This window comes from Chelonia mydas, chromosome 6, assembly GCF_015237465.2.
Source record: "Chelonia mydas isolate rCheMyd1 chromosome 6, rCheMyd1.pri.v2, whole genome shotgun sequence".
Taxonomy (NCBI): Eukaryota; Metazoa; Chordata; order Testudines; family Cheloniidae; genus Chelonia; species Chelonia mydas.
Window position 1 is genome coordinate 32,273,391 of NC_051246.2, and position 23,475 is coordinate 32,296,865.

Sequence of the window (23,475 nt, forward strand, 5' to 3'; positions counted from 1 at the left end):
TCTGAAAGCAATACTTTGTAACAATAGAGCACACAGAGACCCCCCGCCCTTTTGTTGTATTTATCTCGCTTTGTTAACAATTGTAATTAAAATAGAGATAGAGGATGTATGCGGGTGGATGCTTGGTGTGGATCTGAATGATCAGGGAGGTGCCAGCCTAAGAATCCAGTGTCCATCGGCCAAAGAAGGCATCAAGTGGAAACAACCAGAGGAGCCCGCAGAGGGCAGACTGGAATCCACCCAACAACCTCAAGGATGGGAGAACCGAAGAACAACACGGAGCCGTCAGGAATGTGCCATCTGCTGATTGATTCAGCAACAGCATGATGAAGCAAGTCCCATAGACTGGCATAGGAATAAATTCCTATAAAAATGGACTCTAGAAACTGAGAACTTTGGGGTCTGATTCTGCAAACCACCTTCCAGGAGTGTCAGATGTGCATCTGACAAGGCTCTGCTCCCTCCTCGTGTCCAGGCCACCTGGCCAGTGGCTTGGCATGAGCAACTCTAAGGCTGGTAACTATGATAACAGCCTTGCAGAACCTGTGTGTGTGTATGAATGAATGTGTGAATAAATATGAAATTGAATGGAATGTTATAGCTATAACTAACTGCTTATTATGATTCTTTCTGTATTCACAATAAATGTGGCATTTTGCCTTTTCCCCTTTAATAAGATCCTGCTGGTTTTTATTTTATTGGTATAACATTTTGGTGGAGAATTGCGAAAGGGGGAATATTGGTAAAAAACCTCAGTTATTGTAAATATTGGTGTGCACACCACCAGCTCTATTGAGCTCGGCATTTCCATTTGGTTAACCAGCCTTCTGGCCTCCAGGAGGCAGAGGTAAAATACACGGAGCTCATATTACTAAGCTACGATTACAGAATCCAAGTTCTATTGTTCACTGAAGTATCAGGGGCAACAAGAAGGCCTAAGGGCCAGGCAGTGCTGCTTGCTGGAACAAGGAGTATCAGGATCAGAGAATCTAGGCTGTGTCACTCGCTGACCTGTGCCAGGTGTGATGAGGAAATCTGATAAGCTATGATTTCAGAATCTAGGCTGTGTCACTCGCTGAATAATACCAGGAGTGACAAAGAGATTGAAATACCTGTGTTAAGATGTTTAAAAGAAAACAGAGCAAGCCAGTACCAGAGGGAGGACTGGAATCAGAAGGACAACCTCGCCTTTTGTTAAAGAAAGTACACCTTTTAAACAAATCCGTCAAAAATTTGGGCACAGTCCTTGGACTAAACAAGCCCTAGCTGATGTCTGCACTATTTCGGACCTAGAGGATTGATTTGCTCAGTATATCCTCATATACAAACCTTCTAGTGCTGCCAAAAGAGATGCAGCAGCAATTTGGTTGTTGTGGGAGGCATGTAAGGATTCTTACCTCCGCTTGTCTTCGTGTAAAGAGGAAAAGGCATCTTTACAGGAAAAGCTAAACCAAACGGAAAAGGGAGCAGACAACTGGAAGGTGCTGGCTACAAATACCCAGAGTCAGCTGGAAATAGTGAAAGAGGCACTCCAGGAATGCAGAGAGAGAGAAAGATTCCTGGCAGACCAAGCTGAAGCCTCTGAGAAAATTGAAAGAGAGAATCATGTGCTCCAAGGTACGGTAAAGAAAATAACCTTGAAGCAGGGCAGAGCACCTGCAAATCATAGTTGTTGGGCGTCACTAATTAAGAGTCTGAGACAAAAATTGGGCTTTGCCACTAAACAGGTAGCAGCCATTACAGCTGGTGAAGGGGGAGAGGGTCCTATGTACAGCACCCCCAGGCATAATTACGAAGAGAAAAGAGAGTGAAAAGTTAACTCTGCAGAGGCTGGAGAGAATTAAGCAGTTAAACTTTGTGAAAATGTTAAAAAGGAAAAGTGTTAGAGAAAGAGCATTCTTGGTTTCTTTGCAGCCATTCTGAAGTAAAAATGGGCCCTTTTCCAAAGGAATGTGTGTAAATAAGCCAGACAAAAATAAACTGTCTGATTAAAATCATTTGACTGGAGAATTTAGTCAAATTTGCGAAAAGAACATAAGGGGGTTCTATTGGAGTTTAACTGCCTCAAATGTATAAAGGGAATGTAAGATGTAAAAAACAGAGCAGTGTGGAAGGGATGTTAAGGAAAAGAAAATGTGTATGTATCTATCTGTGTGTGTGTAAATATGTAAAGTTCTAAGGACCAGTTGGTTTTGGTTTTGTTTTAAATAATGCCACTAAAAATCCATTTGACTCTTTAATTCAAAGTTGCAAAACTGACAGACCTTTTTGCTAGACACAGGTGATTAGTGTTGTTTGGCTTTGGGATTTGGCATTTAATCCTTAAGAGGTAACTCAATGCTTTACAAAATTTAAAATGTTTTTAAGTAGTGGCTGCAGCAGGGCAGTCAAAATCAGGAGAATAGGAAAAAATTCTAGATTCTTTTTGTTTGGTTTGTTTGTTTTTGTAACAAAATAGCAGATGAGAGCTGTAGTTAAAAAACCATAAGAAATGAAAAAAGACAGTGCCCCTCTGAAGCAACAGCAGGGGTGAGGTGCACAAAACAAAAAGAAGCAATGTTAGAAACACTGAGTCTTAAAATGGCTCTGATGAATCAGACTGTCACTTTGATAAAAGTACATGAAAACTCTGTAAGCACAAAAGAAATAGTTGCACCTTATGTAAAAATTGATATGGATAATGTTACAGAAGTTAAACTGTGGAAGGAATGTGCATTTGCCTCAGAACATGTGCAGGGTATATTGTAGAAGGGGCAAAAGAAATGCAAACATACCATGCTACCTAATTAAAATGCTATTAGGACTCCAAAGGGAGCCACAATAGGTTGGGTTTTCTTTTTCAGATTGCTGTGTGTTTTGGAAGCAGAAGTTAAAAGTAATCAAAACTCTGGTGAAAGTTGATTGTGTCCCTTTTAAGATAGGTTTCAGAGTAGCAGCCATGTTAGTCTGTATTCGCAAAAAGAAAAGGAGGACTTGTGGCACCTTAGAGACTAACCAATTTATTTGAGCATAAGCTTTCGTGAGCTACAGCGAAGTGAGCTGAAGCGAGCTGTAGCTCACGAAAGCTTATGCTCAAATAAATTGGTTAGTCTCTAAGGTGCCACAAGTCCTCCTTTTCCTTTTAAGATAAAATCTCTGAGCTGCTGATGGCTTTAAATCCAAAAGCAGGAAGCGGCTGTGAAAATGCAAATTACCTAACTGCTAAAGGAAGGACAGAACTAGCAGCACAAAGGAGCTGCTGATAAAGGACATACCTGGTCAGCAAACAAATTGTCTAAATAAAAGGCATGGGATAACAAGATAACTTTAATAACTCTAATGATAATACGTACCCATGTAACAATCATAGTGTGTATGATTTTTGGAAAAATCCTTTAAGGTCATATGGTAATGATGCTTCTCAGCTATTACCTGTAAATAAACTTAAAGCTTAACAGAGCAGGAAAAACATTATAAACTTGGTCTGCTGTATAAGACGGGGAACTGAGGTACCCCAGCTCATGGATTTAATGACTAAACAGTGGGATAATTTCCCCATAACCCTTAAAAGATAGAAACCATTGAAACCTGGCCTGCCTATAGAACAAACACAGGAAAATATGGGGGTAATTCCTCTGTTTTGCCTGCAATCAGCAAGAGTATTTGTAAAAGAAATATTTTAAGCAATAATCTGCCACCCCAAAAGGGGTAGAAACATGTTCTTTTTGTCTTTCAGAAAATCAGGAAAAGCTGATACCAGCTGAAAAGCAACCCAATACCATGAATCTACTGTCACAATAGAAATTGTGTTTTGTGTTCTATGTTTTGTCTTGTTGCTAGCACTGTTGTGTGTTAAAAAAAAAATACTGCAGACCTGCAGGTAATTAAGAATAAATTAAGCTCTCTGTCCCAGCTACAGGACAGCCTAATACAAAAACAAAGAAAGAGATCATTGTTTGACACTTATCAATATGAATGGATGCAATACGTTTCCAGTATTGTAAAACCAGACTTGTTAAGGGGAGAAATTGTTGTCAAAATTGCACACCAACAGTCCCTGGAGGCAAAGGTATGGAAGGTTAAACACCCTGAACTGGGCTACAACTTGCAGGAGTCTTCATGGCTTGAAAACTGACAAATGCTGCAGCGTTGCTATTGAAGCAGTTACCTCATCCAACGTTTGAGAAGCACTTTTCTGAATGGTAGATGTATCAAAACACAGCAGGGGGAAGGGACCTTCCTTGACGAAGTGGTGTTTTGTGTTCCAGGGTTTTAGAGTAGCTGGGGAGATTTTTTACAGGGTTTACATATATCAATGTGCTCTTTATATTCATCAGAGTGCTGTTACATCTATTATAAAGTTCCCCACAGGTGTAAACGGTGAGTTCCTGCCACTGCATCTTCTCTCCCAACCCAATAATTGACTCCATGATAAATGCAGTGGCAAATACAGTATTTTCCGCACTGATTACAGTTAGCATCATTTACTCAGGGTAAGAGTGGGGAGAAAAATCTGCATGTAGGAGCAGTCCTCTGTTTAGCCATAGAATAGTCATATGCCCTCCAGAATGTTCAAACTGCTGCTAAAATAATTTGCCTCTCCCACATCCCTGCCTATGGCAGAGAGCAGCAGCAGTGAAATTCATGTTACCCTGACAGTATGCCTCAGTCCTGAGATAGAGAAACCACCTCTTGAAGAGAGTAGAGTTCATTCTCCATACTTGTATAATTCTGGGTTCTCTGCTATAATGGACAGCACAAGGACCCATTGGTGTCCTTGGGATGCTGGTTTTGTGTGGTGGGCACAATAGTTTGCTAGGACCTGAACTGAGACTGACAAATTGGTGGCCTATGGAAAATGAAACAGCCACCGGGTAACAGATTCATCACTACAAACATGGATTGGAAATGACATATTGAATGTAAAAGTGAAAAGCCCCTCTGTAATTCCTTGATCAGTCCAATCCTGCAGAGAGAGAGTGTTGACAGTTTGTGATGGTGTTGATTTTTGAACTAGTGCAAACATGATTAATTATTGGGAGGGAGACAGTAAAATATGTTTCTTCACAGGTTCACATCTCATTGTGTAGGAAGTGACTTCAATGGAGTTACACCAATTTACTCCATCTGAGGATGTGTCCTATTTATTCTCTCTCTCTCTCTCTCTTTCTCTTCACTATAAAGCTTCTGCCTCGTATCTTCCCCGGTCCTTTCATGTTACACTTTTGAATACACAATGCACATAGCCTCACATGTTCAACACCAGCAACCTTTTTACATGTATGAGCAGTCTTAAATTATATATCCAAATGAGTCACTAGCATCACCACTTGACCAGATGTGATAATCTTCTGCCCTTTAGGAGAATTTTGTCCAGCTGATTCACTTCTTGGATTATCAAATCCCATAGGGGATATAGTCTCCTGTTGCACAGGTGTAGCGCTGTTCTCAGCAAGATTGTCCCTTTTCACTGAAACTCTGGCATGAGTACCATTGCTACAAAGGTCATACACAACAATTTAACTGTGTTTTAACAGGACTGGATCTCCTGGTTTAAACATGGCAAAGTAGCATTCTAATAGTTACAGAAAACTTGAGGCATCTTAGATTTGACGTGTCTCAACCGACACCGCACTTTTTTTAAGCAGGACTGGTTTGGAGGAAGATTTACCTCTAAGATCACTATCAGTAGCATTGTTCTTAGCTTGTTGACACACAAGCACCCGAGCTGCTCTTACTCTGGTAAATGAGATGGGGGTCTGATCTGTTAATCCCTAAGCAGCTGATGAGCTCCTGATGCGTGGTTGCCCTCTCTTAGTTGTAGAACTCTTGTAACAATCTATACTGCTCTCTTTGCCAGTGCATACCTTTGTGAACAATTGGGTTTGGAAGTAAAACACTTCAAATCAGACTGTATCCTAAAAGCTTGAAATTCAGAGTTGGCACACTGGCCCATTTTCAGTGACTATTTCTTCCAAAACAAGCAAAAATGCCTTCTAACTTCTAATGCCTTCTATTACCTGTTGACTTGTGAATGTAGTAAGAAATAGAATTTCTACAAATCTAGAAAAATAATTAATGGCTACCGGCAAGGTACGTCCCTTTTCTTCCCACAGCTCCAATGATGTCCGTTTTTTTTAAGGCCTGGTGGATAATGCTAAGAGACTATTCACATTTTGTCACTCTGGTCCTTCTGCAGGACTTGCAGGACTCCACCCTACATTTTCAGTCCTTCCCTATCCTGGAACACTACCCTGATGTTCAAACATTCTTCCAACATTGTGTGAGGCCCTGATGTATAAGGCTTGCAGTATGAATGGCATAGGTAATCAGGCTTTCTGCTTACAGGGAGCTCAGTTTTAAGCAGTTTAGGAAAAGCTTGGCCCTTTGAGGATAGATTAGGTATAAATTTGCTGCAAAATGTCATCATATGGAAGAAATGCATCTGTTCTATTTTCTGAACAGTGGTACATCAACCATACCTCACTCTTTCTAGATCTTTTCACCCTCTTTATCAATCACGTCCTAAAATCAATAGCTAAATTGATTGTACCATTAATTTTTCTTTATTTAAAGTTTAATTCCGCAGCCTCAGTTGGCATTGGAACTTTTTAACCCTACATGATATTGTCCTCTGACTTCCCAGAAATTCAGATCTGAAGAAGAGTTCTGTCTTAGGTCGAAAGCTTGTCTCTTTCACCAACAGAAGTTGGTCCAATAAAAGATAGTACCTCACCGACCTTGTCTGTCATAAACTCAGATGTTATCTGTATCTTCCAGTATCTGCAAGCCTTGGATGATCAGTTTATTTTCCTTTGGAAGATTTCTGGGATACGTGTGATGCCAAAGAGGAGACAACGATAGCAATATCTTCCAAATGACATTGTTATCTTGGCTCTGTCAGCGTGGAGCAAAAGTTGTCACAATCCAATAGGTGCATCTAGTTAAAACAATAGTGTTATACTAGTTAACCTGGAGATTATAGGAGATTACCTGGAGGATAGGACTATATTTCAAAATGATCTGGCAAGACTGGAGAAATGGTCTGAAGTAAATTGGATGAAATTCAATAAGAACAAATGCAAAGTACTCCACTTAAGAAGGAACAATCATTTGCACACATACAAAATGGGAAATGACTGCCTAGGAAGAAGTACTGTGGAAAGGGATCTGGGCGGTGGGTCATAGTGGACCACAAGCTAAATATGATTCAACAGTGTAACACTGTTGCAAAAAAGCCAAACATCATTCTGGGATGTATTAGCAGGAGTGTTATAAGCAAGACACGAGAAGTAATTCTTCCGCTCTACTCCGCACTGATTCGGCCTCAGCTGGCTTATTGTGTCCAGTTCTGGGCATTACATTTCAGGAAAGATGTGGACAAATTGGAGAAAGTCCAGAGAAGAGCAACAAAAATGATTAAAGGTTTAGAAAACATGACCTCTGAGGGAAGATTGAAAAAATTGGGTTTGTTTAGTCTGGAAAAGAGAAGACTGAAAGGGGACATGAACACAGTTTTCAAGTACGTAAAAGGTTGTTACAAGAAGGAGGGAGAAAAATTGTTCTTCTTAACCTCTGAGGATAGGACAAGAAGCAATGGGCTTAAATTTCAGCAAGGGAGGTTGAGGTTGGACATCAGGAAAAACTTCCTAACTGTCAGTGTGGTTAAGCACTGGAATAAATTGCCTAGGGAGGTTGTGGAATCTCCAATATTGGAGGTTTTTTAAGAGCAGGTTAGACAAACACCTGTCAGGAATGGTCTAGATAATACTTACTCCTGCCATGAGTGCAGGGGACTGGACTAGATTATGACGTGAGTCAACTGCTTTTCTTCTAACACTAGACAAAAGATTTTATTAGAAAAAGGAAAACTATGTTATTTTTACTATTATTATTATTATTATTTGTATTGTGGTAGCAACTAGAAGCCCAAGTCATAGAGTCGGACCCCTTTGTTCAAGATGTTGTACAACTACCGAACAAAAAGACTCCCTGTCCCAGGAGCAGTCTAAAGCTACTTTGTCTCTTTCTCTGCTTCAGTAGAGCATCTGCCTATAACCTTCCCCAGCACCTTCTTGGCTGACTTCCTGCTACAGATCTAAAGACATGGTATACACATTCTCACAAGGATTCACTCATTTAAAATTATAAAAGATTTTTGGTATTGCTAGGTGCTGTAATTTTAAGAAAACAACATAAAAACCCCAAGATATACTGTTAATTTAAAATTTAGAAAAAGTTGAAGGGAGAAAGGGGGATTAAAGTTATAGCTCTAATTTGGGGGTAAAGATTTCATGTTTTTAAAAAAATTCCAGATAAGTTAAATTTCACATAAAGAGATTATTAATGGAAAACAAATGAGCAAATCTGAGTTTAATTTGAGTTCTTTTTTGTTTGACTCATTTTCTCAGAGAGATACATGCAGAATTATACACAACATATTTTCTCTTTAAGAGTTACAAGCATCTGAATTTATTAGCTGCTGAACTATATAGGAAGGTTGGAATTTAGGCTCCAATTCAGCAAAGCAGTTAAGCTCATGTTTAGGTCCATCCCTACTTATCAAAACACTTAAATGCATACGTAATTCTGAGCATGTGCTTAAATTTCTTTAAGAATGTGCCTATCGTCAAAGCATGTACTTAAATGCCTTGTTGAATAGGAATGGATTGCTGAATCAGGGTTTTATATCTTTACCTTAGTAGTAAGAATTAGAAAGAGAAGTTTTACATGGTAATTACAGTATTTATACTGGATTTATTTAAAAATACATAGATAATCAGTGTTTATTTTGATGCTGAGAAGATTATTACAGATATATTATACCATATATGTACATGGTGCTTTACATACATAAAAAAAACATGTTCCTGACTCTAAAGATCTTACAGTATAAATAAGGGACGATCTAGGATGCGTTCAGGAGGAGGTAGGGTGGAGATTATTAATGGAAAGGATGGCTTGTTTGAAGAGAAAGGTTTTAAGGAGGTATTTGCATGGGCAAGAGAGTGATTGTTCCAGGCACACGGAGGTGGGGGGAGGGGGAAGCAGACAAAGGGAGCAGTAAAGAGAGGGGATTAGGAAGAGGATAAAGTATAGGAGTAAGATTAGGAAGAATGAGAACAGAGATATAGACTGGGACAAGTTTATGTAGGGCTTTGTTTGTGCGGATGAAGAGCTTGAAGTGATGTGGTAAGAGACAGGAACTCAATGGAGGAATTCAGACCCGGGTAATGTGGTCAGAGAAGGAAGAAGTAAACATTAGCAGCATTTTTCAGTCTCTTGATGTTCATTAATGGAAACATTATCCTAAAAAAAGGTTTGGGGTGAAAGGATGTGCTGTGTTGGTACATTTCATAATAATCCCACCTAAACAACAGGAATAAGAGAACCATAAATGTCTAACTAAAAGAAAATGTAACACTTCAGTTTTTCTTTTATTTGCTCTCTGAATTATTTTTATTACATTTTTTTTCAGATCACCGGGAGTTCAGAAAATGCCACTGTCATTATCAGTGGGGCCAATTCAGATATTTCTTGGGAGGGCAAATTCCAGTCCCTGCCCCTGATATCCCTGCCCTTCCAGTCCCCACTTGTCCCCCACCTCACCCCTCCCTCCTTCCACAGGAAATCCAGATTTCCCTCAGCCAGGGAGTCTCTGCTCTCTCTTACCCACAGTGCGTGAGCTGGTACTGCCAGAAGTCAAGTTCTCAGTTGACAACTTCCCTGCCATCTGTCACACAGGAACAAACATCCCTTGTGCCAGGTCAAAAACCACTCAATGAAATTTGACTTGGACACCCATGTGGAGGGAGGCGTGGCTGGATCAGATTTCAGTGGCATTGCAATCACGCAGCCAGAGTGATTCTCCAGAGCACTCTGGCAGCAGCAGTACTGATTTAGTACAAGAGCAGTGCTTAAAAAGTGGTTGGGCCGTGGCCCCCATGACTCCACAGCCTATGGAACTTTGAACAAGTGCAAAAAACTTTGGATGGGAGGGGGACACCATGGGGAAGTGTGCTAACTGGCACCATGGTGATTATAAAGGAATTAGATGGTACCTGAACGTCAGGCTAGGTACACATCGCCATCAAATATGTCAAGAACTATAGACTTAAATAAAAACAAAAATCTACAGTGCATATTTAAAAAGGTGCAACTGTTTCTTCTAAAATGGGTTGTGTTTAGGGTTGCCAGCCCTCCAGGATTGGCCTGGAGTCTCCAGGAATTAAAGATTAATCTTTAATTGAAATTATGTCATGTGATTAAATCTCCAGGAATACGTCCAACCAAAACTGGAAACCCTAGTTGTGTTCTTCTTCTCTCTAATTGCATATATTAATATAATAATAATCCAGTGATTGGCTTTCTTTCATTTTTTTTCTCCCTCTCACACTCACTCTTAAACTTGTGTGTGGGGAAGTCAGAATATATATGTCTATTCTGGGGCAGAAGTGGGTGAGCAGAGAGGCTCAGATACATGTAATAATAAAACAACATGTGCCTAACAAGAGATGTGCCTAACATCACCTCATATATTTTGTTTGTACTGTCTGTTGCAATCTCTTCATACAAGCTTTGTCTTGCTTGTTTTATTCAGGCCCCATTTTTGCCACCACATCCGTACAGATCTGATTGTAGGATCAGACCTTTAGATTGTAAACTTTAGAGCTGAAATTGTATCTTCTTTGTGTCCTGTAAGGCACATAGAACTTTTTATATGCTGGATAAGTAATGGAAATATTTTACTATGTTTTCTCTGTTTTTGTTAAACCTACATATTTTTTATGATTGAATTATTTCTTTAAGGCTTCACACACTGCATAAACAACCACAAATGGCCAAGTCCTGTGAGGAAGTTGGGTTCACCCAATTATAACCCTCATTTCTCAGCTGCACAACTATGATCACTCATAGTGTGTAGAAAATGAAGACTGTCCTGTAGAGACTTGAGCTGGATTGTGGGCATGGGGAAACAGTGGGATTGTGAGCTCTCTGCAGCAGGGACTGTGTGAGCCTGAATCTGTCACTGTCCTTCACCTTGTGTCACCATTTGCACCAGTGCATAAAATGTTACCATTCTGATTTGGTCACACTTTTCACCCACATTGCACTCCCTCTGCTGTGGTATAAATGACTACGCAAGATGCAAGGCAATGATGATTCAGGCTTTCTTTTTTGTTGTTTATAAAATGGCTACGTTCTTTTTAGAGTCCTCAGGTGCTATTGTAACAGAAATAATAATAAAGGCCTCTGGCAGATTTTAGGATTAATTTTAAAGAATCAGTTAAAATCCCGGATGTGGCTGGTAGGGGTGGGGAGAGACAGTGTGTTTGACAGGGGAGCAAGACAGGGGGTTGAAACTGATAACCAAAAAGTGTGGTCTTTTATTTTTGTACCCCGTGGAAATGATCCTAGGACAACTGAAGCCTTCTTGTATAGCATCAGCTCATTGACAGTGCTCAGGAAAGTTGTATCAATTTTAGGACCAATTCATCCAAGGAAAAGCCTGCATTTCAAACCCAGAAGCCCCTTACAGAGCTTTTCCAGACATACTACAGTACACAAGTGCCTTGTTTTGTCCAATGCATTATCCAGTATGTTTGTGGGAAATATTTACACTTTCAAAGTGATATTGAAAATCACTAATAAATTGGCAGTTCAGATTTGCTTTCAATGTATATGCTCACCAAGAAGAATGGTAAGAGGTTGGAAGATCTGTTCATGTGGTTTTGCATAACCAAGGAGGGAGGAAACAGCATTTGGCAAAAACACATTGTGTCCTTTGCTGGAAATGTTATTACTTTGTTCCTGAAAAATAGGCTTAGTATCCTAACTGTACAGCAGTGTTTACTTATGTCATTTGAGCTGGATAAGGATGGGGAAACCTTGTTGCAGGGTCCAGGGCTCTGCTCCTTCCTGCATTTTTGAGGTTACTATCCAATAGGAACCATCTTCTCTACATCAAAGGCAAAACACGTTCTCTTCAGAAGTGTTTTTATGAGCCACAGGGATAAATAATCTCTGGCAGGAAGTGACTCCATCAGAGGCAGAGAAATCATTCCAACCTTTTCTTCATTTCTGTGGCAGAATTTTAATCAGGGGTCCCTACAGGTTCCCTATAGTACATCACTGCATGTTTCACATTGACCTATGTAAAAGCCTTTCATACACAAATGGCTAGGGATTTGTTTCACTTTGTTTCAACTACTACTCCTGATATATATCAATCACTGAGTCTTACTCTCTGTCAATAAATGTCTGACATTGATTTGTGTACGTTCCCCCCCCCCCCCGAAACAAGTTCATAGGAATCAAAATTGTATTCTCACTGTGCACAAAGGAAAAAAAAATTAGAGGGAGCATTTCTCTGTTGTTTGCTTGCTTGTGCTAAGCTGGGTGGCTAGGAAATGGAAATATGCACTTCCACCAACTGCAGAAGAATGGAAATAAGTCATAACCCAACATTATATAAATGATCCTATAAATCCAGGTTTGGGGAAACCGATGTATTTATATGACATGCTTTGAACAGCACGAGCTTTGTTCCAAAATACTGAAAATCTATATAGAGATTTACTTTAGCATCTGATTGCTAATTCTGGCGTGCACATGTGATTTGTACAGAAGTTATGCTGCTGACATCAGTTTTAATTGAGAGGCCAAAAAGAGCTGAAGGGCACTGAGAAACTTTCATAGAAACAAAATAAAGATTATGGACCACGCTTCTGCAACTGAAGACAATAGGATCATTGTAGGAGTATGTTTTGCTGGCACAGGCACTAAATAAATGTAAGTAATATTAAAAAGTCAGTTCTTAAAAAAGGCCAACATTATCTAAGCACAGCAATGACAGTACATACTTTGTACTTATAGAAGCTGTAGATCCAAAGTGCTTTGCAACATTAATTAATTTTCACCACATCCCTGTGCAGTAAGTACACTTGCTTCACAAACTGGTAAACTGAGGAATAAAGAGGTTAGTGACATGCTCCAGGGTACAGAGGAAGTATTAAAGTGAGGTAGCTAGCTATATGCATTACTTGCAATTTTATTTATGAACACTAGATGTAGTTGCCGTAAAGATGATATGCAATTGTGAATGGGACTAGAGGAAATTTACAGGATCATGAAAGGGAGAAGTGTCCAGGAGACAATATATCTTTTAAGACAAAATAGGACAGCTAAAATTCTTGGTAACTGCAGTCACATCCTCTTTGGCCTAACATCCACATTACTACCAACACCTCAAAAAAAAAAAATTCAGGCAAAACATAGCATCTTTCGTCAAAAGATCTCAAAGCACTTTACAAACATCCCTTAGGCTTCACAACACATCATGGAGATAGGAATTATACCCATTTTACAGACTGGTTAACTGAGTCATAGACAAGTTGATTTGTGCAACCAATTTGACTTCAGTGGGAGTCTTTCCTACATTATGACTGCAGAATTAGGCTCCCCCAGAAAGCCTGGTGTAGCAGCAGAGTTGCTACTTCAGTCTAAGAGCTGAAGTAGGCTCTATGAGCCTAGAAATGGGAGGACTGCAAGACCTGGGTATCAGTGAATCTTTTGCCCATGACCTTCCCCAAAACCTACTGTGCAGAATCATGCAGAGCTCTGCACTATGGGTGTGCACAAACCCTCTAAAGCCTTCCAAAATAATGCCCTTCTGGACCCAACCAGAGAAATTACATGGGAACGGCAAAGTGCAGACACTGGGATCTGTGGGGGGCCATGCCTGCAGATGGTCAATGTCAGCAAAATGTCTCATGGGCCACAATCAGATCACCCTGATGGGCCGCATGTGGCCCGTGGGCCACAGGTTGCCCACCACTGGTGTATAGGGTCTTCTGTACCTGCAGAGGTGGGGATGAATATTGTTATATAGCTGCATATATTCCTTTTAATTCTCTGAAGTTTCAGAGAACTTTCCCAGTAGAAATTATCCCATAGTTGATGTCCACTCTTTTTAGTAGATCAAATATAACCATAACACCTGGCCTTCCAGGCATGAGGCAAAACTCCCTTTGGAGTAAGGACTGAAGGACTGGGATCATAGTACTAAATCTTTATGAGGGAACTGCTGTCACATGTACATCAGAATATTCTGACTTCTGCAACAGTAAGTTTGGTAAAACCACATCTCTGAAGATTCTGTTACTTACTCATTTGAGGTGTTGCAAACTCAATCATCAAATCTGCATCAGATTTTTGCAAAACCTCAGATGTGAGAACAGTCCAAAGAGCTCATCCCTATGCTTATAATGATCAAAGTAGCTCATACAGTTTAAGGATGGGTTCTTAAAATGGTTTCACAAATAGCTTTACCTCAATTGGCATATCTGCCTGCCTTTTGTCATTAGGTAAGGAGTGCCTTTGTAATGGTGTTGTTAGTCTTCCTCTCCGCGTCTTCTCCAGTCAGCGTATATCACATTCCCCTCTGTGCATATTCAATTCTGAGCAAAATGTAGCATTTGTTTTTTACTACGGAATGAATGTTTACTCATGAGTAACAGTGTTTGATAGCGTTAAGAGGCTTTGTGTTGACCCTGAAAAATGAGGCAAGTTAGATGCCCATAATACCAGGTGATGAAATAATTGAATGCTTATATAAGAAATGCTTTGTTCAAGAAACCCAACAGTGGATTAATGGCCTTGTAGTCATTATGCTCAAGAAGTGTACTTAATTTTCAAACTGGCTTGACATTTGAAAAGGGATTCAAAGATCAAGAGGATGTCTTAAGTCATTCAGGGACAGTAATCGTGAAGAGGGTAAACAGGAGTTGCTGTATCTAGGGAAAGTGAACATGGGAGCAGATTGTGAACTATGACACTTGGATTCTATTGCTGATTCTGTCACCTTGGACACATCGCATATGGCCTGATTTTTCAGAGGTGTGCATGTGCTCCATAGCTCTGAAGTCAGGCCATTAACCTCTCTGAGCCACAGTTTACCCTGTCTATACTGAAAATATTATTGCTTACTTTACAGTTGTGCTGTAAGGCTTTACTAATTAATGTTTGTAAAGTCCTTTGAAATCATCAGTTGGGAAGCACAGTGTGACACCCTGGCACCCCAGTATTCACCACTGTCATGTAATTAGGATATGTTTTGTACAAAGTATGCATTGTGAGGTATCATTCTAAAAGGCTTGATCTGCTAGACATTAATATCTCATTGAATTGCATATGTTATTGTCGAAGCGAAGTTATGAAGTTTGGCTATGTATGTGTTACTGAAACAAGTGAGGTTGAAAACACCCACAAGCAGCCTTTCAGGTACAACAGAAATAAGGCCAAACAATGTTAACGGCTTATTGAGGAAATGAACACAAGCACAAGGATTACCCCAGGAACTGTGTACAATAGAAACCTCTCAGAGGTAGCACTACACAATGGGAACTGTTTGACCCAGGTCACAGCAAAAGAGCTTTCCAGCAAGTGGGAAGAAGATATAAAAGGGGAACAATGACATCATAATGATACCTTACTCTCCCTATAATAACACACCTGGAAACACCTGAGGAATAAAGACTGAGCAGGGGGGAAGTGATGGTCCCAGGCTAAGGGATGGCTAGCCTGTGTATGAAAACCTGGGAAAACCAAGGCAGCCTGTGCCTTAAGAATCTGCCAGACTGTTTATCACTCAGGGTGAGAATTTGCTAATTCATATCCTGCCTATCTAGTATGTTAAACTCAGTTTTGCGGTTTTTGTTTATTTGCTAGGTAATCTGCTTTGATCTGTTTGCTACCACTTATAATCACCCAAAATCTATCCTTTGTAATTAATAAACTTGTTTTTGTTTTGTGGAAATCATAACTGGGGGGCAAAAAGCTGTTGATCCACATTGAGGAAGCTCAAATTTTATGAGCTTACACTGTACAGTTCCTTGTGCAGCTGAAGACGGTATAATTTTGGGTTTACCCTTCAAAGGGGGTGGGGGTGCACTGGAGTAACTGAGCAATCCCTTAGCTGAGCCTTCCCATGCAGCGCTGATCTCAGCATCTGTGTGAAGCTGCAGCTGGATGTGTCCCTACCTGTATGTGTGCTGAAGGGGGCTTGAGAGCCTGCCACGGCAGTACAGTGTGAAAGGGAGCCCAGGCTGGTGGGTCAGGTGGGCTCAGTGGTACCTCAGTTCCAAGTGGCACTCTGAGGGGGAACCCGTCACACACAATATAACTGCAAAGTATTCTCACTGGCCAAGAGAAGTGAAGTTCTATACTCAAATCGATAACATTTCTTTGTTAGTATGGATATCTTTTGAAAACAACATCTGATCAGTTCCAACATTTCAGGGAATGTTCTAGACATTGATGAGCAAAACCCTATTGATTTTGGTGAAAACTGGAAAAGTCTAATTTCCACTAAAATCACCATTTGGTCACTCTGCATACAGGGTTATAATCTTAGGGTTAGAGGGAGGATTAGTGGGCCCTTTTTAACCCACTCCAGAAAACCCCTCCTCAGCTGGGTTCCTTGTCCCTCCCCACTCTGGCCAGGCCCCTTTACCACCCCCCTCCAGCTGGGTCTCTCACCCCCCACTCTGATCTGTCATCCCCTCCCCCCCACAGCCTGAACTTTCCAGTTTTCCAATCTTCATCAAAATCAATAGGATTTTGACTGGGGGGTGAGCGGGGCCCAAAGCATGGTAAGGGGCCAGCTGGTAGGAGAAGGGCCTGGCCAGAATGGAGAGCCATGGGGCACACCTGGAGGGACTGGCTGGAGTGTGAGTGAGCTACCCAGCCATAGTAGGGGTGAAGGTCCTCTGGGTGTACAGTTTAGCCTATTTAAGCAACAAAGTGGGTGACCCTCTAGTTTTATTATATACCTACATATGTACCTTTATCTAATGCAGCATGTTTTCCCTTGTGGTGTAGCGATATACTTGGGGTAAGAGAGAGTCATATTTTTTCCTGATTTAGAACAACTAATCAGAGCACAATATCTTTGTGAGCAAAACAAAAGTACAAAGAACTGGAGGAGCTTTTTCCTCTGGGATATTTTATTTAATAATATCTAAAACCAGTCAGAGAAATTTAAAATTTTGAATAAGCGTGCAAATTTCAGCGACTTTCTATTTGAACCCTGCTCCTACGGTATCAGAAGTCTGAGGGCCATGCCACCACATTTATAAGTGTTGTCTCCATTGTTGTCAAGCAAAGAACATTTAGTGTCTGTGCTGAACAGAAACCCAGTGATACTGTTGATTATAAACCTAATGGAATGTTAAGAATGTACCCTTACTCCCCCCATTGGTTACGGTATTGGGAATTAACTGCTAGGAAAAGAACTCTGTATCCACAGCCAGATGGAGACCAACTTTTTAACTTTTCAGCACATTAAGAAGTCAATGATTTTCCTGTCAGCCAAAGACAAATCCAGAGGACTGTGCCCAGCCTGAGTAGCTAAACTAGGATGTGGACGGATACACGGGATAGAGATGAGAGATACTCACTGCCAGTTACAAAGCAGCTCCATGACCACCTTGCTGAGGTAATGACAATCGTCTTGCATGGCCCAAAGGTGTCTCAAGCTGGGTATTCAAAATTAGTGGACATGTCTGAAAATGTTGATGTCAATGTTGCCTCATATTCCCCATCTATACAATGGGGATAATAATACCTACACTTGTAAAACTCTTTGAAATCCTTACATTAAGGGGGTTGTATAAGTTGAAAGTATTATTACAGAAAGGAGCTGAGGCAAGCCTTATCCACCTATGCTCAAATATTGTTCAAAAACATCTGTGCAATGCACCTGGATTGCTAGCAAGAGAAAATCAGCAGTATTGAACAATGTCCAGGGTCTACAGAACAAAGTGATAAAAGACAAGAACATAAACTGTTCTAAAACCACCAAGGATTATATTACCTGCAGCAGATGCTATTGCTTCTGCATATTTAATTCCATCCAAAACACTTACTTCAGAGTCCTCTGTTACAGGGAAATATAGACAATATAATATAAGCGCAAGTCCAGATTCAGCTTTGGTGTAACTTCATTTCATTCCATGGATGAAATCTAGGCCCCACTGCAGGAAGTGGCAAAACTCCTATTAACTTCAGTGAAGCCCTATTAGCTCATCTGGCCCTTACTCTTGCAAAGCAGGATTCTTCCTTATGATTATACTTTAGTGTTCTGCCATGCTATTTTCAAGCGGTCTCACTATTTCCATGGAAAGATTATTCCACATTAATAGATCTAACTCTGGGAAATGTCTCTTTAACTTCAACCCATTCCACCTAGTTATAATCCTTTTAACTATGCTAAATAGTTCATTTCCCTCCTTCATTCCCTTGCTGTCCTTACCTTGACCCTTATTTTTAAAACCCCTCATTGTTCATTCCTTTTGCAAATTAAAAAAATAAAAATTGGACTTGTTCTTTATTTTGCTTCATGATATTAAGTTCTGTTGTTTTAAAAAGACAACAAACAAACAAACCCCTGATTATTTTTTACGTTAGTGATTGAGATCATGTCTGCCCTTGAAGACTCTGTGGTGACTGGAGAACTAGTGAAATGATGACAGCAAAAGAGCCAAGAGATTAGAAACTGAGTAACTGAAAAGGGAAGAAAAGGAGTATTTGTGGCACCTTAGAGACTAACAAATTTATTTGAGTATAAGCTTTCGTGAGCTACAGCTCACTTCATCGGATGCGTGTCCGATGAAGTGAGCTGTAGCTCACGAAAGCTTACGCTCAAATAAATTTGTTAGTCTCTAAGGTGCCACAAGTACTCCTGGTCTTTTTGCGGATACAGACTAACACGGCTGCTACTCTGAAACCTGAAAAGGGAAGGGATTTTTAGTTAGAATGTTCAAAACTCTGTTTTTGTTAACACCTGTTTAACTTTAGTGACTAGCATTTTGTAACAAAAGACTTCTTTGTTGAAGATCAGGTACCCTGCCTCTTCAATTAAAGGTTTGAGTGCTCACGATACACATACTCTGAGACATTCAGGAAATTCTCCAGCAAAAGCATGGAAGACTAGATTTGTTGTTCCTCATATTTCCAACATTTAAGTGTGGTATTCAGAATTTTTTTCCAGTGTAGAAATTACATTCTTAATTAGAGCCTTTAAGCAAGGAATACCTTTGTAAATTTCTAAGATTGCACTCTCAGTAAATAAATAAATAAACTTTATGGGTCCTCTGGTTAGCATTTTTTTATTAACTATTTGTAACATGAAAGGTATTTGAAAAAGCAAATAAAATGAAAAGCCTTATGATAAGGATGATTATAATTCAAACTATACCAATTAACCGGTTGTGGTTAAACAAATGGATAAAACATATTCAATTATTTGTATTTATAAGTAGGTGCCAGTTTAGTAAGCCTTCCAGAAGTAATTTATTTGGATTAACTATCAAGCTAAATGAGTACAATCTGTTATGAATATCCACTATTTGTCCTATTTCTCCATACTGCACGGTCGTGTTGACTCAAGAATGTACATGTACTTAGCATATAAGGATTTACCCACACAAAGTGAGCTGTAGCTCACAAAAGCTTATGCTCAAATAAATTTGTTAGTACTCCTTTTCTTTTTGCGAATACAGACTAACACGGCTGCTACTCTGAAACCTACAAAATGTTGTTTCTTTTAAACCTACCTTCGTTTGAATACACTGTCACTCTTTTAATTGCATAGCAAAATGCTATTTTTCTTACATTTTTCTGCCCAATAATATATTTTTATATTAGCCATCCCAAGTCCCCATTTTTATAGTTTTGATGGGATTCATATAAGTACCATAGGTAGACAGACTGTACTGACAGTGAAAAATCTACACAGTTTGTTGCTTAGCAATGAGACTATAGCAAGATGACAGGTTTCAGAGTAACAGCCGTGTTAGTCTGTATTCGCAAAAAGAAAAGGAGTACTTCAATCTACATACCACACAGACTATGCTGACAGCTTGTGCCACACGCTCTCAAAGAAACTGCGGAATCACCTGATCAACATCCTCTACAGCAAACAGGGAAAGATTAAGAATGAGCTCTCAAAAATGGATACTCTCATAAAAAACCAACCTTCCACACAAACTTCCTCGTGGCTGGAATTTACTAAAACTAGACAAGCCATTTACAACGCACACTTTGCTTCTCTACAAAAGAAAAAGGACACTAAATTTTCTAAACTACATGCTACAAGGGGCCACAGCAATGGTTCCCTCAACCCACCCAGCAATATTGTTAACCTATCCAACTATACTCTCAGCCCAGCAGAAGCAGCTGTCCTATCTCGGGGCCTCTCCTTCTGCCCCTCCACCCCCACGAACATGATACAGTTCTGTGGTGACCTAGAATCCTATTTTCGACGTCTCCGACTCAAGGAATATTTCCAACATACCTCTGAACAACATACTAATCCACAGAGACCTCCCTACCAACACTACAGAAAGAAGGATTCTAGGTGGACTCCTCCTGAAGGTCGAAACAGCAGACTGGACTTCTACATAGAGTGCTTCAGCCGACGTGCACGGGCTGAAATTGTGGAAAAGCAGCATCACTTGCCCCATAACCTCAGCCGTGCAGAACACAGTGCCATCCACAGCCTCAGAAACAACTCTGACATCATAATCAAAAAGGCTGACAAAGGAGGTGCTGTTGTCATCATGAATAGGTCGGAATATGAACAAGAGGCTGCTCGGCAGCTCTCCAACACCACTTTGTACAAGCCATTACCCTCTGATCCCACTGAGAGTTACCAAAAGCAACTACAGCATTTGCTCAAGAAACTTCCTGAAAAAGCACAGGATCAAATCCGCACAGACACACCCCTGGAACCCCGACCTGGGATATTCTATCTACTACCCAAGATCCATAAACCTGGAAATCTTGGGCGCCCCATCATCTCAGGCATTGGCACCCTGACAGCAGGATTGTCTGGCTATGTAGACTCCCTCCTCAGGCCCTACGCTGCCAGCACTCCCAGCTACCTTCGAGACACCACTGACTTCCTGAGGAAACTACAATCCATCGGTGATCTTCCTGATAACACCATCCTGGCCACTATGGATGTAGAAGCCCTCTACACCAACATTCCACACAAAGATGGACTACAAGCCGTCAAGAACACTATCCCCGATAATGTCACGGCTAACCTGGTGGCTGAACTTTGTGACTTTGTCCTTACCCATAACTATTTTACATTTGGGGACAATGTATACCTTCAGATCAGTGGCACTGCTATGGGTACCCGCATGGCCCCACAGTATGCCAACATTTTTATGGCTGATTTAGAACAACGCTTCCTCAGCTCTCATCCCCTAAAGCCCCTACTCTACTTGCGCTATATTGATGACATCTTCATCATCTGGACCCATGGAAAAGAAGCCCTTGAGGAATTCCACCATGATTTCAACAATTGGCATCCCACCATCAACCTCAGCCTGGTCCAGTTCACACAAGAGATCCACTTCCTGGACACTACAGTGCTAATAAACAATGGTCACATAAACACCACCCTATACCGGAAACCTACTGACCGCTATTCCTACCTACATGCCTCCAGCTTTCACCCTGACCACACCCCACAATCCATCGTCTACAGCCAAGCTCTGCGATACAACCGCATTTGCTCCAACCCCTCAGACAGAGATAAACACCTACAAGATCTCTATCAAGCATTCTTACAACTACAGTACCCACCTGCGGAAGTGAAGAAACAGATTGATAGAGCCAGAAGAGTTCCCAGAAGTCACCTACTACAGGACAGGCCTAACAAAGAAAATAACAGAACGCCACTAGCCGTCACCTTCAGCCCCCAACTAAAACCCCTCCAACGCATTATTAAGGATCTACAACCTATCCTGAAGGATGACCCAACACTCTCACAAATCTTGGGAGACAGGCCAGTCCTTGCCTACAGACAGCCCCCCAAACTGAAGCAAATATTCACCAACAACCACATACCACACAACAGAACCACTAACCCAGAAACCTATCCTTGCAACAAAGCCCGTTGCCAACTGTGCCCACATGTCTATTCAGGGGACACCATCACAGGGCCTAATCACATCAGCCACACTATCAGAGGCTCGTTCACCTGCACATCCACCAATGTGATATATGCTATCATGTGCCAGCAATGCCCCTCTGCCATGTACATTGGTCAAACTGGACAGTCTCTACATAAAAGAATAAATGGACACAAATCAGATGTCAAGAATTATAACATTCATAAACCAGTCAGAGAACACTTCAATCTCTCTGGTTACGCAATTACAGACATGAAGGTCGCTGTCTTACAACAAAAAAACTTCAAATCCAGACTCCAGCAAGAAACTGCTGAATTGGAATTCATTTGCAAATTGGATACTATTAATTTAGGCTTAAATAGAGACTGGGAGTGGCTAAGTCATTATGCAAGGTAGCCTATTTCCCCTTGTTTTTTCCTACACCACCCTCAGACATTCTGTTTAAACTTGGATTTATGCTGGAGATGGCCCACCTTGATTATCATACACATTGTAAGGAGAGTGGTCAGTTTGGATGAGCTATTACCAGCAGGAGAGTGAGTTTGTGGGGGGGGGGGGGGAGGGGGGTGGTGTGTGAGAAAACCTGGATTTGTGCTGGAAATGGCCCACCTTGATTATCATGCACATTGTAGGGAGAGTGGTCACTTTGGATGAGCTATTACCAGCAGGAGAGTGAGTTTGTGTGTGTATGGGGGTGGGGGGGGTGAGAAAACCTGGATTTGTGCTGGAAATGGCCCCCCTTGATTATCATACACATTGTAAGGAGAGTGACCACTTTAGATAAGCTATTACCAGCAGGAGAGTGGGGTGGGGGGAGAGAAAACCTTTTGAAGTGATAAACATCCATTTTTTCATGCTCTGTGCGTATAAAAACATCGTCACTGCATTTTCCACTTTTATGCATCCAATGAAGTGAGCTGTAGCTCACGAAAGCTTATGCTCAAATAAATTGGTTAGTCTCTAAGGTGCCACAAGTACTCCTTTTCTTTTTGCGAATACAGACTAACACGGCTGCTACTCTGAAACCTTTTTTTAAAAAAAATCCTAACTGAAGCTTTTATACAAGTTCTAATTAAATGAGCAGACAGGGTTTAAATCCTGCTCACATTACACTCTTGAATAGTCCCAGTGAGAGCATTAGAACTAGTTGCAAGAGTAAGGTAAGAAAGATTTAGCTCTAGAATTTCAACTATTATGCCATTTTAGCTAATAATTGTTGAATACCTTTGAAAATATTTTTAACATGTAATTATTTCCATCATCTGTAAAAGCTAGTTATCCAAAAGATAAAATAACTTTACATGCCTTTAAGATATTTAGCCAGTAGCCCAAATGTAAATGGATCTTATAGTTTTCCTGAACAAGGTCCAGATCCTGCATGCAGATGAGTGACTTTCCTCATATGAGTAGTATATTGAGAAAAATAAAACTGCATATTTTATTTAGTTATTAAATATTAAGATTTTTCCCCTTCTCGTTTATATTGTGTGTATATAGTACAAACTAAAAA